The sequence below is a fragment of the Musca vetustissima genome, unplaced genomic scaffold (assembly GCF_032173495.1).
Source record: "Musca vetustissima isolate MV318-11 ecotype Yass unplaced genomic scaffold, APGP_CSIRO_Mvet_v1 utg42568, whole genome shotgun sequence".
Taxonomy (NCBI): Eukaryota; Metazoa; Arthropoda; class Insecta; order Diptera; family Muscidae; genus Musca; species Musca vetustissima.
This window is the reverse complement of record NW_026887504.1, coordinates 1-13465: the sequence shown is the minus strand read 5'-3', so window position 1 is coordinate 13465 and position 13465 is coordinate 1.

Sequence of the window (13465 nt, the reverse complement as noted above, 5' to 3'; positions counted from 1 at the left end):
CTGGAAGTTCATCCCCTCTCGAGGGGATTTACCATCTGCTGCCGGCAGCAGTCGCAATTCAACAAATCCCTTTAATGAACCACTCCGACCAATACCACTCCCACCAATACGTCCAATTAGAGATTTGAATAATGGTTCTGGCGGTGGTGGACAAGGTCAGCAGCAGAAGAAAAATCCGGATGATAAATGTATTATTGCCTAATCAAAAAAGGGTTTATATAACAGCTGTGATCTATATTATAGTTGCAAGATGACTAACGAGTTCGGTTCGTTAGTTTGGGGAGATTTGAGGGGTGTTTTAACAACGCTCTATAGAAGAAGATTAAATTACCATGGGAGAAAATTGTGAAATTGAATCTACACGTTATTGTGTGTGATTTTATTTCATTTTTTTAATACATAAAATCAAAAAAGGGGTAGATTCATTTGGTGTTCTACATATATGTATATATAGGGTCTTTGGCAAGTTTATTAAAATCCAAATATAGGCCTATTAATTTTTCTATAAATATCTCCTTTACAAAAACAACTATTATTTTGATCGCAGCTGTAAATATTTGGTTATTTGTTTTTGCTTTTTTTTCTATGTCTTATATGTGCATTAATTTTTAGTCAGCAACGCAAAGTTTTCATAAAAAACATCAACATTTGCCAACCGAAGAGACTTTTTTAATTCTCTTATTCTTGTCCATCAATTACTATTCGTCCACATTTGAAAACTTTAGTGTCTGACTTTATTGTTAGTTGTAGTTTGTGTGTGTGTAAAAAAAGGTATTCACTATACCACTGCAATGGTTGTTGTTTTTTCGACCTCCCATTATTTTGGAAATCTTTATGTCTATATTTTGTTTTTCCATAAGAACAAGCCCAACAAATAGATCCATAAATAGATTTTGAATAATGGCAGGAATTAAAGAAAAACAACAACCATTGATTTAATTAACAGAACATGTAGTATTTTCTAAAAAAAACAACTGTTAAACCCCATGTCAGTTGGAAAACAACTAACAGGTTCGTTGAGCGCGTCGGAGTTATATGAAAGAGTTCAAAATAGCGTTATTAGTATTGAAAGATTATTTTCAATTGTTCTTTTCTTCTGTACACAGGAGTTAAACATAGAAGAGAGAAGCATTGAATGCCTTTTACTACTTCTGAAGAAGTAAAAAGGTTTAGCGAAACTGCACCTAGCTGTGTTTTGACTATAACGATTTATAATCATAACGGCTAATAAAATATTGAGGTTAGTTGAAAAACCCATATATATACTTATAATCAAGAAGAGGAGTCCATCGCATTATACACTTCAAAGATTTCGGCTGATATATTTATTATTGTCATAACCACAAAATTTGAGATAAACTTCAGGAAAAAACGATTTTCATTCGTGAAATATTTGAGGAACTTATATGAAAATATTTCCATTTTCTCAGAAGCTAAGATAGCTATTGCATTTCTATTTTCGAATTTGATTTCAATTTCAATTGATAGAATGCATTCAAAATTAAGACAGAGAAAAAAAATGTAGTGGAAAAAGGTCTCTTCAATATATTCAGCAATAATATTCTAAAGGCATATTTATGGCTTGCAAAAAGTTAATTGATGTTAATCGGTAAATGTAAGTGTAAATGTGGTATATGACATGACTTTATTCATATACACACAAATATATATATATATATATATAATGAAATAAAGTCGCAATCTGAAGTCTTATTACAAATGCACTTAATAACTGACTCTTTATGGAACTCCCCGAACCTGTTAACCTGAAGTTGAATGCAATCATTCATGCTAAGAGAATCTTAGCATAACAACTACACCGTCTGTTGTTAGTTATTCATCTTATATACGTTTCTTGAACTTTCTTTGTGAAAAAATACAAGAAAAGTGTATGGATGAGTCTACATATACACTCTTTTATATTATTTGAGGTTATGGTTGAAAAAAGATATTCTACAACAATGTTGTAATTAAAAATAATAATAAAAACGACAACAAAACGACATTGAATTAAAAAAAAAAAATATCGGCAATGAAATTGCCTATTACACTAATAAAGGAGTGTATTGATTTTGGAGTAGCAGACAATATATCTACTCCCTAAAACTTGCGGTTATGTTGCATATTCATAATACAACAGTAAAGTAATATTCAATGTCAACAAAAAGAAAGTGTATTGTTATTGATAATCATATATATTAAATTTTTTGTATTTAAAATATAACAACAAAGTTATTTTTAATATATTCTTATGAATTTAATTCAGAATATATAACTTTATATAATTTTTTACCAAATAAACACACATATATATAACCACTGTACCACATTTATATCAATATTCTATATAAATATATTTGAAAAATAAACATATTGAACGAAATAAATTGTGTGTTTTAATGTCAAAAATTCTGTTCAAGTACATCGATAACCGCTTTTCGAGACGAGAAAGTATTCTTATAAAAAAAAAAATAAAACATGTTATAGTTCCGTTGCAGAGCCTGCAAGAATCGTAAAATTTTACAAGTTTTGCAACTTTTTACACGAATACCGTTTCAGAACCCACAAAATAGTAAAAATTTTCAAAATTTAATAGAGCAGAAAACAAAAAGCATCCTCTCTTTGCAAACTTTTTATTTGAAAAAATTGGCTCAAGGTTTGTTAATAGATCTTGATTTGTACAACTAAAAAACGGGTCATTTGTGTTGATTTTGAAGTATTGCATTTCTAACTCTGATATATTAACTAGTTTTCCATTCCAGAACTTTTCGTTTTGTGCTGCATTGTGTATTGATCATGGCATAATTATAGAAGGTAGTCTCATTTGACAAATTGATAATGCCAACACATAATACATATATCAATTTGAAATAAAATGAAAAATAAATTCCATAAAATTTTATGTATGTCGATTGGCTTAATGAGGAAGTGGATCGGCTAGCAAGACATGCTGTACACGTTGGTGCACCGATTAATATTGAACTCACGCTAAAAGAGGCCGAAAGAAATATTGTACATAGAGTATCGGCTGAATGGAAGGAACATTACGTTGATTTATGTGAATTCAAAGGAAGATTCTTCTTTGAGTCTTCTAATGCTGAATTGGAAAGATCATGGTTTCTAGGCATGGTACAATTATAAAAGGTAACAGCAAATCCCAGCTGATTTGATTCCAACGTAATACTAGTGTCAATATGAATTTGACAAATTATGTTTTTAAAAATCACCCAACAGGAAAATTGGGAACGCATACAATTTAAAATTGTTCTTTATTAAATGTGCTCCTGTATTCAATTTACTCAATCTGTCTGCTGGGAAAGTTTGAATAAGCAAATATTTCTTCAAGGAACAACTCGATATTCCCAGCATTTTCATATGTGTTACACATATATATGGCAATGGCTCAATTATGATAGATTTTCATTCGTGTTTTTCAATTTTTATTTTGAGGATTCGAAAATATTTCATTTTCAAAATAAAAATAATTCGATGATAATTTGTTTGTTTGTTTACATTTTTCTGTCAAATGAGTTGACACTAGTAGAACTTACAACAACAAATTCCCATGTGGTTGTTGTATCGTTTTTTGTACAACAACACTTGCTGTTACCTTCTATAATTATACCATGGTTTCTAGGGAAAAGTCTAAGTCCTGCGGAAACTAACCTCATAAATAGTCTTAAAGTTGGTGTGAAATATGACAAGGTATTTCAATGTCAAAACCATAATACGTATTTTTCGGTTAATTGCACATCAAAATTTGCACAATTTTTTGTTCAATTAGCCGAAGAACCCGCTTAATTGAACTGTTTGCTCAATTACATAAATCACGCATAATTCGGCGAAATAAATATTTAATGTTATTATCAAATACAAATTTGACAGTTATGCTTTTTCGCGGCTTTTCCTTACCAATAAACATATATTTTCAATTAGTAGAGATGTACCATAGTGTTTTTCATAAATGATTTTAAATATGTATGTAACACCAGTAAGGCCGACTGGGCCCTTCACCATTTTGGTGTATTCTACATATATAGACGTCGTTCTTCGAAGGAACATTGACATGAAATTTAACGAACTTAAATATGTGATCTTTGTCTATCTATATTTATGTGAACCGACTAACATCAATCCATACATATGCTGTTTAAGCAAGAATTGCTATTTAAAATAGTTAAATAGTTAGCCTTTGATTTGAAAGGCAATAGCCGTTGAAATCTGTTCACTACTCTTTATTACATCCTTGTAATAGTATGAAACTGGCAGATTTCAACGGCCTTTGTTTACAGTTTTGAGTTTGCGCCACCTTAAGGCATCTATATGTCAACAAGCATTGTTATGAGTACTTGGTTAGCTTTCGTTGTAACCTTTCGACTGGCCACACATATTGTTGTGATCGATCACCAGCGCTTAAATAGTAAGCCATCGTACATATTGTTGTACATTAAAGGTAATATCGTTACCAACAAATAAATATCGGCATTGTTCGAACCTTTTACTAATAAAACTATCGTGTTTTATTTATTTTTATTTACATATCTTTATTTTTGCTCACGAGTACGCATTGGGCGTACTGACTCTATTGGGAGACTTTCGATTGCACTGTTCCTGCCAACCACCCAAGTCCCTATAGTGCGGACTTAACATTTGGTCCAATCGAACCGGATATTCAAGCGGATTACATTTGTAATTATATACAGTCCACCTAAAATTAATAATTATTGGTACGTATAGTGCAAGTGAACAAAAAATAATAATAATATCAAAGTGTTCGTTTGTTTGTGTGGCCGTCATTACAACGCGTCACGGATTCCCTCCTTTTGTTGACGATCGGTCAAAGTCCATTCGCGGACAGTCATAAGGGAACACTGTAAACAAAATTAGAATTTTTGCTTTCATATTTTCTCTAAATTCGTAGAGCCAATATTGTTTACATATCGGTAATTTGTTGTTGTTAAATTCGCGAACAACATCCCTCAATATTCCTGTTTTGATTGTTGTTATTATTTGTCATATTGAAGGCATCGATAATATACAAAAATATATTCATAAATATTCCCGTGACATACGTACGTTTACAGCCTATTCGTGGCTGCCTAATTGTTGATTTACATACGTACGTATTGTTACATATTCCAGCATCGTCGCTTTGTTGTTCTGGCTAGTTGGTCAGCCAGTCACTTGCATGCATAGATATACACACGCATGTACGCATACATATTACATTTTCGCATATTCCCTTTTCTGTTTTGTCCGTTTTATTGCACGGTCTCCGGCCAGTGTATTATTACACAGTCCCCGGCTGGTATATTAGGACAGTGACACATATTATATTTTATGGTAAATATAATATTTGTGTCAGGGAATAATATTTACATAATTTTGGACATTTTAAAATCCAGCGCACCCTATAATCGGTCACTTGGACTTTTCTATTGTGTAGGATGCATATTTAGCATATTGTTGCTTATTTTTAATTTTTAAAATTTATTGGATTTAAATACATTTTATTGTGCATATAGTTGCATATTATTTATTTGTTTGAATTTTAAAAGTGCCCTACAATCGGTCGTTTGTACTTTTATATTGTGTAGGGTGTGTATTTGGCATATAGTTGCCTATTGATTTCTTTTGTTATTTTAATAATTTATTCGCATTTTATTGCCATTTTTATTGTAAAAACGCTACAATCGGTAGCTTTGTTTGTTTTATTGTCTGCTACAATTGGTAGTTTGTTTTCGTTTTGCTCAACTTTCATAAAAGTTTTCACTTTTATATTGTAATTCAATCATCTCATTTCAGCTTTATTATTTTTAGAAACAAACCATTTATTTATTGTTAGATAGATTAAATTAAAATTTGTATTTTCTATCAACAAATTCGTTATTTTTGAAATATTTTTTGACTGTTTTAAAGATTTTAAATCTTTTTCATTTACATTTCATTTGATTTCGACATATCTTTTGTCTTTTGTTTTCCACTGTCTTTTCCTGAACCTAGAATTATTTAATATTTTTGGTTAAATTTATAAAATTGCTTCCACTCCCTTGAATTTATTCATTCGTGCTTCCAACTCTATGGTGAGATTCGCTGCACACTTCGGTGCATTGAAGGAAGACGAATTAGATATTTATGATATTGAGGTTAGGAGTGAGGAAGTTGAAAAATTGTGGAAATCGGTTGAGGAAACTTTTAATAATTGTCTCTCACATATTGATAGTCCTGAAAATCTTGATTTATTATATAGCAAGTATGAGGTTTCATCTAAAGAATACGGAGTTTGCATATCCACTATAAATAGATTGCTATCTAAGATTAGAAGTTCTAATAGATCGACCTTGAATTCCCCTAGCAATTCAGTTGTTTCTGTAACGGAGCATCCCGATAATATTCTTCCGGGAAAGCCGTCAGTTTATGCCTCCTTTCATAACATGAGCTCGTCGTCCCACACTTCTTGTGATGCTGGAACACAGGCATCTAGCTCCACAATATCGAATATTGGGAATACTAGAATAGGCCAAAGCTTTGTCTTAGATCCTCCAAACGCAGATAACATTCATAGTCTAGCGATTCCTCCTTGTACTATTGATATTTTCAGTGGAAATATTCTTGATTGGCCCACTTTCAGAGATTTGTTTAGTGTGGTATATATTAATAACTCTCGATTGACAGACATTGAGCGTCTATGTCATCTGGTGAGTAAAACTAGTGGTGAGGCTCGAGAAATCGTCTCGAAATTTCCTTTGACTCATCGGAGTTTTGAACCTGCGTGGAATGCCTTGAATTCCACTTATGATAATCCACGTCTTATTGTACATAGCCATTTAAAGTCTTTATTCGCACTTCCTGTGCTGGATCAGGAAAGTAGTTCGGGACTAAAGACACTTCAACGCGGAATTAATAGTTGTCTTTCCGCAATGGCAATTTATAACATACCTACGGAAAATTGGGATCCGATTGTGGTATTTCTTTATTTGCAAAAATTGCCCAAATTGACACACGCTTTATGGGAGCAAAGTGTTAAATCCAAATCGTCTCTTTCATCTTGGAAAGAGTTAGATGCATTCTTGACAGAGAGAATTCGTACTCTTCTGTGTTTGCATGAGATGAGAAATGGTAATACTGTGTCAAACTCAAATAATAGAAAGAGTTTCGTTTCTCGTAAATGTATAGCTTCCAATCCTCGTTCGTCGCCTGATTCATGTTGCGTTCTTTGTTCAGAGCAACATACAATACATTATTGCTATCGGTTTGTAAATTGTACACCTGTCGATAGATTTAAATTGGTCAAAAAGCATCGTCTGTGTGTTAATTGTCTTCGTAGGGGACACGAAGTCAAAAATTGTAATAGTCGTTGTTGTCGAAAGTGCAATCAGAGACATCACACTCTATTGCACAGATATAGCTCTATTGTGAGCTCTCCGAGTCAGATGGTGACTCCTGTAAATTCTAATTTATCTTCGGCACCAGCTTTTCGACCACGCAATTTAAATGTTAATGGTAGTCATTCGTCCTCTTCCACTGTGATCGGTCCACCCGCATCGGCGGTCACTGCTATTCGACAGACATTTCACGCTGCGCAGAACAAAGCAGTTCTATTGGGAACAGCCATGGTCAATATTGTTAACCATGGTGCTTGTTATCCTGCTCGAGCACTAATAGATCCGGCTTCTGAGTCGTCTTTAATTTCCGAACGACTTCAGAAGAAATTGAACCTACAGGTCAAATCCACAATTTCGACAATTCGCGGAGTAAATTGTACTGTCGCTACTACATGTCGAAAAATGTGCTCGTTGAAACTTAACAGTCGTTCTAATAGGTCTTACAGTTTGGAAACGTCGGCCTTGGTAGTAGATTCCATATCGGGAAATCTTCCATCCTCTTCGATTGCATCGGACCTTAAATCGGATTTGTCAAATATAGTTTTGGCAGATCCCGAGTTCATTGAATCTCGTCCAGTAGATATTTTGATAGGAGCAGACTTGTATCCACAAATAGTAAAAAATCATAGTTTTCGACTTTCGTCTGGATCGCTGCTCGCTCAAAATACAAAATTCGGCTGGATAATTACTGGTCCTATAACATAAATTCTTTTCGTAAATCGTACGGAATCGTTGTAAGGCGGCCCTCAACAAACCTAACACAATTTGGCTCACATATCGCGGGGTCCCTAATGGCCCTTTCGTTTCGCGGGGCCCCTAATGGCTCATTCGTTTCGCGGGGTCCTTCATGGCTCTATCGTTTCGAGGGGTCTCTAATGGCCCTTTCGTACCACAGGTCCTTTCTGGCCTCACACAACCGCGGGGTCCCTAATGGCCCTTTCGTACAATAGATCCTTCATGATCTATGTAATCGCGGGGTCCCTAATGGCCCTTTCGTTAGCAAGTAAGCTTGTTATTTGAAAAAAGTAAAAAAAAAAAATTAAAAAAAAAATAGAAAAAAAATGTAAAAGGTTTCGCACACATTTGCACTATGCCGTAATTTATAAATTTATCATATTTGTTAAAACATATAGATGTTTCAAGGGAGGCGGCAAATGTTTAAGCAAGAATTGCTATTTAAAATAGTTAAATAGTTAGCCTTTGATTTGAAAGGCAATAGCCGTTGAAATCTGTTCACTCCTCTTTATTACATCCTTGTAATAGTATGAAACTGACAGATTTCAACGGCCTTTGTTTACAGTTTTGAGTTTGCGCCACCTTAAGGCATCTATATGTCAACAAGCATTGTTATGAGTACTTGGTTAGCTTTCGTTGTAACCTTTCGACTGGCCACACATATTGTTGTGATCGATCACCAGCGCTTAAATAGTAAGCCATCGTACATATTCAGCCTTATTCTGGATATTCGCTGGGAGATATCTCGCATATAAAAAATTTTTCGCTTTCACATTCTCGCCTTATTCTGAATGAATAGGGAGACGCAAAAAATGCGAGATGCTGATTCGAGTTTTCGAAAATGGTGGTTGAAAAATAGATTTGTGTTGCCATATTGTAATTTAAGTTGCAATGTGTGTTGCCCCATTGTAATTTAATTGTGTAATATTTTTCAATATTTCATTTTCTTGATTTTTTTATTAAAAATGTTTACTTTTTATTGTTATTTAAACTATATAACAATAAAAATGTGAAATATCAATAATCTGCTGTATAAATGCTTTGTAATTAAAAGAAAATAAATTAAAGTTTAAAAATATGGCAACCTACAATATGGCATGTGAAACAGCTGTTCATTGTTTTGATGCAATTTGATGCAACAACTACAACTGAGAATACAACAACGAATAATGGAAAGAAATCTGAGATTGAATTAATTAATTCAGTTTATTATTTCACTACCTAATTGTGTGCCTTTTTATTTAATTTCGATATTTATTTCCCCAGATTCTTAAAATGGCCTGTTATTTTATGATTTGCTCCTACTCTTTTATTTCTTCCATCAAATCATGCACACGATAATTAAAAAAAAAATATATTTTTTGTTCTTTCATAATTTTCATTTAAGTTCTTCACTGTTAAGCGGCTAATCAGGCAAATTTGGGTTTTCCATAATTTTTAAAATTTTTTTCTTGAGAGACAGATCCTCACCCAAAATGTCTGTATTTCGCCTCTAAAAATCAAACTCGACTTAAATATTCCTTATTACCTTTATACATTTCTTGGCAATACTTGCTTCAGCATGCATCGTTATCAATAGGATTTCCAATGGCATTTTATTGGTTGTTTTCCAGTTAAAAATTTGCTTACTATCATTTATAATATTCTAAATCGTCATAGAATAAGTATTGTGTAAATATTTTTCATAAAAATAGTTATTACTTATGTTTTTGTAGTCAACTCCCCTTAAATTTATTAGCGAAAATTTTCGCACAAAATTTCCTACTCCCTGTAATTCAGAATACCTAATTTTTCCCCAAAGCGGATTTTTTCGCTTTCGAACTTCATTCAGAATAAGGCGAAAGCGAGAATGCGAAAAAATTCACTGGAAAATGTTGTTCAGAATAAGGCGAAGGGAAAGAGCGAGTAAATTCACATGGAATTGAGATCCAGAATAAGGCTGATTGTTGTACATTAAAGGTAATATCGTTACCAACAAATAAATATCGGCATTGGTCGAACCTTTTACTAATAAAACTATCGTGTTTTATTTATTTTTATTTACATATCTTTATTTTTGCTCACGAGTACGCATTGGGCGTACTGACTCTATTGGGAGACTTTCGATTGCACTGTTCCTGCCAACCACCCAAGTCCCTATAGTGCGGACTTAACATATGCAATTCTACAACCTATGCTAAATTTCAAATTGGAAGTTTGGTGCGCCATTTACCTAAAGTCGGACGTAAATATATATGGGAGCTATATCCTAATATGAACCGATTTCAACGAAACTTATCAGAGATTAGTTTGTATTAACTTCAGTACATGGTACAATATTGTGTGCCAATTGGACAAACTTTGGGTCTTTCGCACACAATCTACATAAAAACGCATGGTATAATAATAGAAGGTAACAGCAAGTGTTGTTGTACAAAAAACGATACAAGAACCACATGGAAATTTGTTGTTGTAAGTTCTACTAGTGTCAACTCATTTGACAGAAAAATGTAAACAAACAAACAAATTATCATCAAATTATTTTTATTTTGAAAATGAAATATTTTCGAATCCTCAAAATGAAAATTAAAAAACATGAATTAAAATCTATCAAATTAATATTTCTATCTATTCCACATCTTTCCTATAATTGAGCCATTGCCATATATATGTGTAACACATATGAAAATGCTGGGAATAGCGAGTTATTCCTTGAAGAAAGATTTGCTTCCTCAAACTTTCCCAGCAGGCAGATTGAGTAAATTGAATACAGGAGCACATTTAATAAAGAACAATTGTATGCGTTCCCAATTTTCCTGTTGGGTGATTTTTAAAAACATAATTTGTCAAATTCATATTGACACTAGTATTACGTTGGAATCAAATCAGCTGGGATTTGCTGTTACCTTTTATAATTGTACCATGATAAAAACGGAAGAAAATATGTATGGAAGCTATTTCTAACTCAGAACATTTTCACGATTTTCAAGAAACTTAGCACACATCATTCTAGACTTTATTCAGTACGCTATGCAAAATTTCGTGCAAATCGAAAATATAAAAGGGCTTTGGTGCGCCATTTACATAAAATTGGACTAAAATATATATGTTTCAATAATAATGCAATTAACCGGTGAAAAATAAGAGGAAATTTATTTTTGATGACATGAATTTTAAACGAAGTAAACGGGAAAATCAATTAACAGGTGTTGCATGTGAATATAAATTTTTGTATAAAAATAAAATAAAAAAAACACAACCGGCAGCAATTATCCGAGATGATGTGTTTGCTGCTGCCGGCCAAAAAAAAAGTGAGCCGGATACAGTAAGCTCAGTACAGCGGTTGAGAAATTCATGCGTTGCCATCTGGTCTGAAATTTAGGCCTGGCAAATACAACCCTGTCGAGTGTAGGGATCAAGAGGTAAGATAAAGGAAAAATGATAAATGTCGGAAAATGCGCGAGAATCTCAGAAAAGTGGGAAAATGGCATCTGGCTGCGGGGGTATAAAAGGCATAACGGGGGGGAAAATTCGATCAAATTTATTTGGTGTTTGGTCGAGAGACTATAATTTATAACAAATTTTCAAAACAAAAAAAAAAACAAAAATCCCCAAGATAAACAAAAAATCCCCAAAATTTATTAAGACTTGTGTTTGTTTTTTATTGTTGAGTGCCTTATGCCTGCGAGCGAACAAAATAAAGTAAGTAGTGTAATTCGGTAATATTTTATGTGTTTTAATGTTGGTGTTTTGTATAGATCTCGCCAACATCCTCATCAACTAAAAAGGCAAGCATTGGCCCCTCCAAGTCGTTGCACGGAGGAGGTCATCCGAATTTTTTTTGGGGCTTATTCGGCAAAAAATATTTATGTGGCTCACGGTTTTAGCCGTAGAATAATTGGCTGGAAGACGGTTAAGCCCAAAGTGAAGACAGCACGCCAGCACAAGCTTGAACGCAGTTGGCCAATAAATTGATGTGTCTGTCCGTCCAAAAAATCCTGGAAAAATAAGTATCTGGAAACCAGGTAACCATTGTTTTGTCGAAATTTAAATGCCAATAGCCTGAGGGATCTGAAAGTAAAACAAAAAATGAATTAGTAATCAAAGACCAAATTAAAAACAAGCAAATCACCAAATGACAGAAAATTTAAAAAAAAAACCAAACAAAAATATATTTACTAAATTTTAAGTGGTAGATTAAGTGTGTTATGTGTTAGTATTTAGTGATTAATATCTAAGATTTTGAATTGTGAGAATTTTTAACGCCTAACAAATGCGACAAGTGTAGGGTTACCCCAAATATCTTATTGGAAACTTGCATTTGCCTATTTTGGGGACCAAATGGTAATCTCCCCAATAACGACTTAAGAGAGCTCTTTTAGGTGAGGTAATAGTATAATAGAGTGGCCAGAAGGAGCCGTTTCAATAGATTGTGTGGGTAGTCGGAAACAGTGACTTATCGATGGTTTTAGGTGTTAGGAATTCAGAATATTGACTAAGTGTTTATGTTAGGTTTAAGTAATCAAGAAATAATGAAATTAATAAATATTGTTTATGTGTGAATGTTTAGATTAATATGAATTGCTAGTTGTTTTCTGTGAGGGAGGAAGATTGGATGATGTTGCAGTAAGGTGAGTGTGTGTGGAAGCTGGGGCCCTTTAAAATTAAGTGTTTATGAGGACGAAAAGGGTCAAGGTTGGGCGGGCGAAGTGCGGGAATAATTGACACCAAATTCCCTCGTTATGGTCGTATGTGTGTTGTCATTTTGTATTGTTGTTTGTTGCTCTATTTCCGTTTTCCTTCTTGATTGTTCGACCCCTAGGGCTGATGGTGGTAGGGTTGGGAATTCACCCCTAAAGCGGTGCCCCGACTGAGCTGGTTGGAACCCCACCAGGAGCCGCAGTAGGCGGTACGCAACAATATGGCGCCCAAACCAAAACTATAGTCCTGTCGTCCTATAATTTTTAAGTGCAATAACACCTGTCACTACTTATGCGCAAAACAAAGGCGCCAAAAACATTAATACGACAAGGACAAATAAATAATATATGTTGTGCAATAATACCTACGCACAGAATAATAGACCATAGGGTGAAATAGTTTAAAATATTATATCGCATTTTCTGAATGCTAACAGATCTTGCATCCACATATTGTTCTTCAATCTGTGTCAATTGTGCAATATCTAGTTTAAGTAATTAGAAAATTAGGATATAATATTCCATAAGTTAGGGTCTAGTGCAATAGCTCTTGTTCGTTAATTGTAACAATGAATGTATTGTGTTCATGACCTGTGTTTTTTTTTTTTTTTTGTTTACTGTCCTTTTAATTAGAGTAGATACAATAGACTAAGGATGGCATATGGG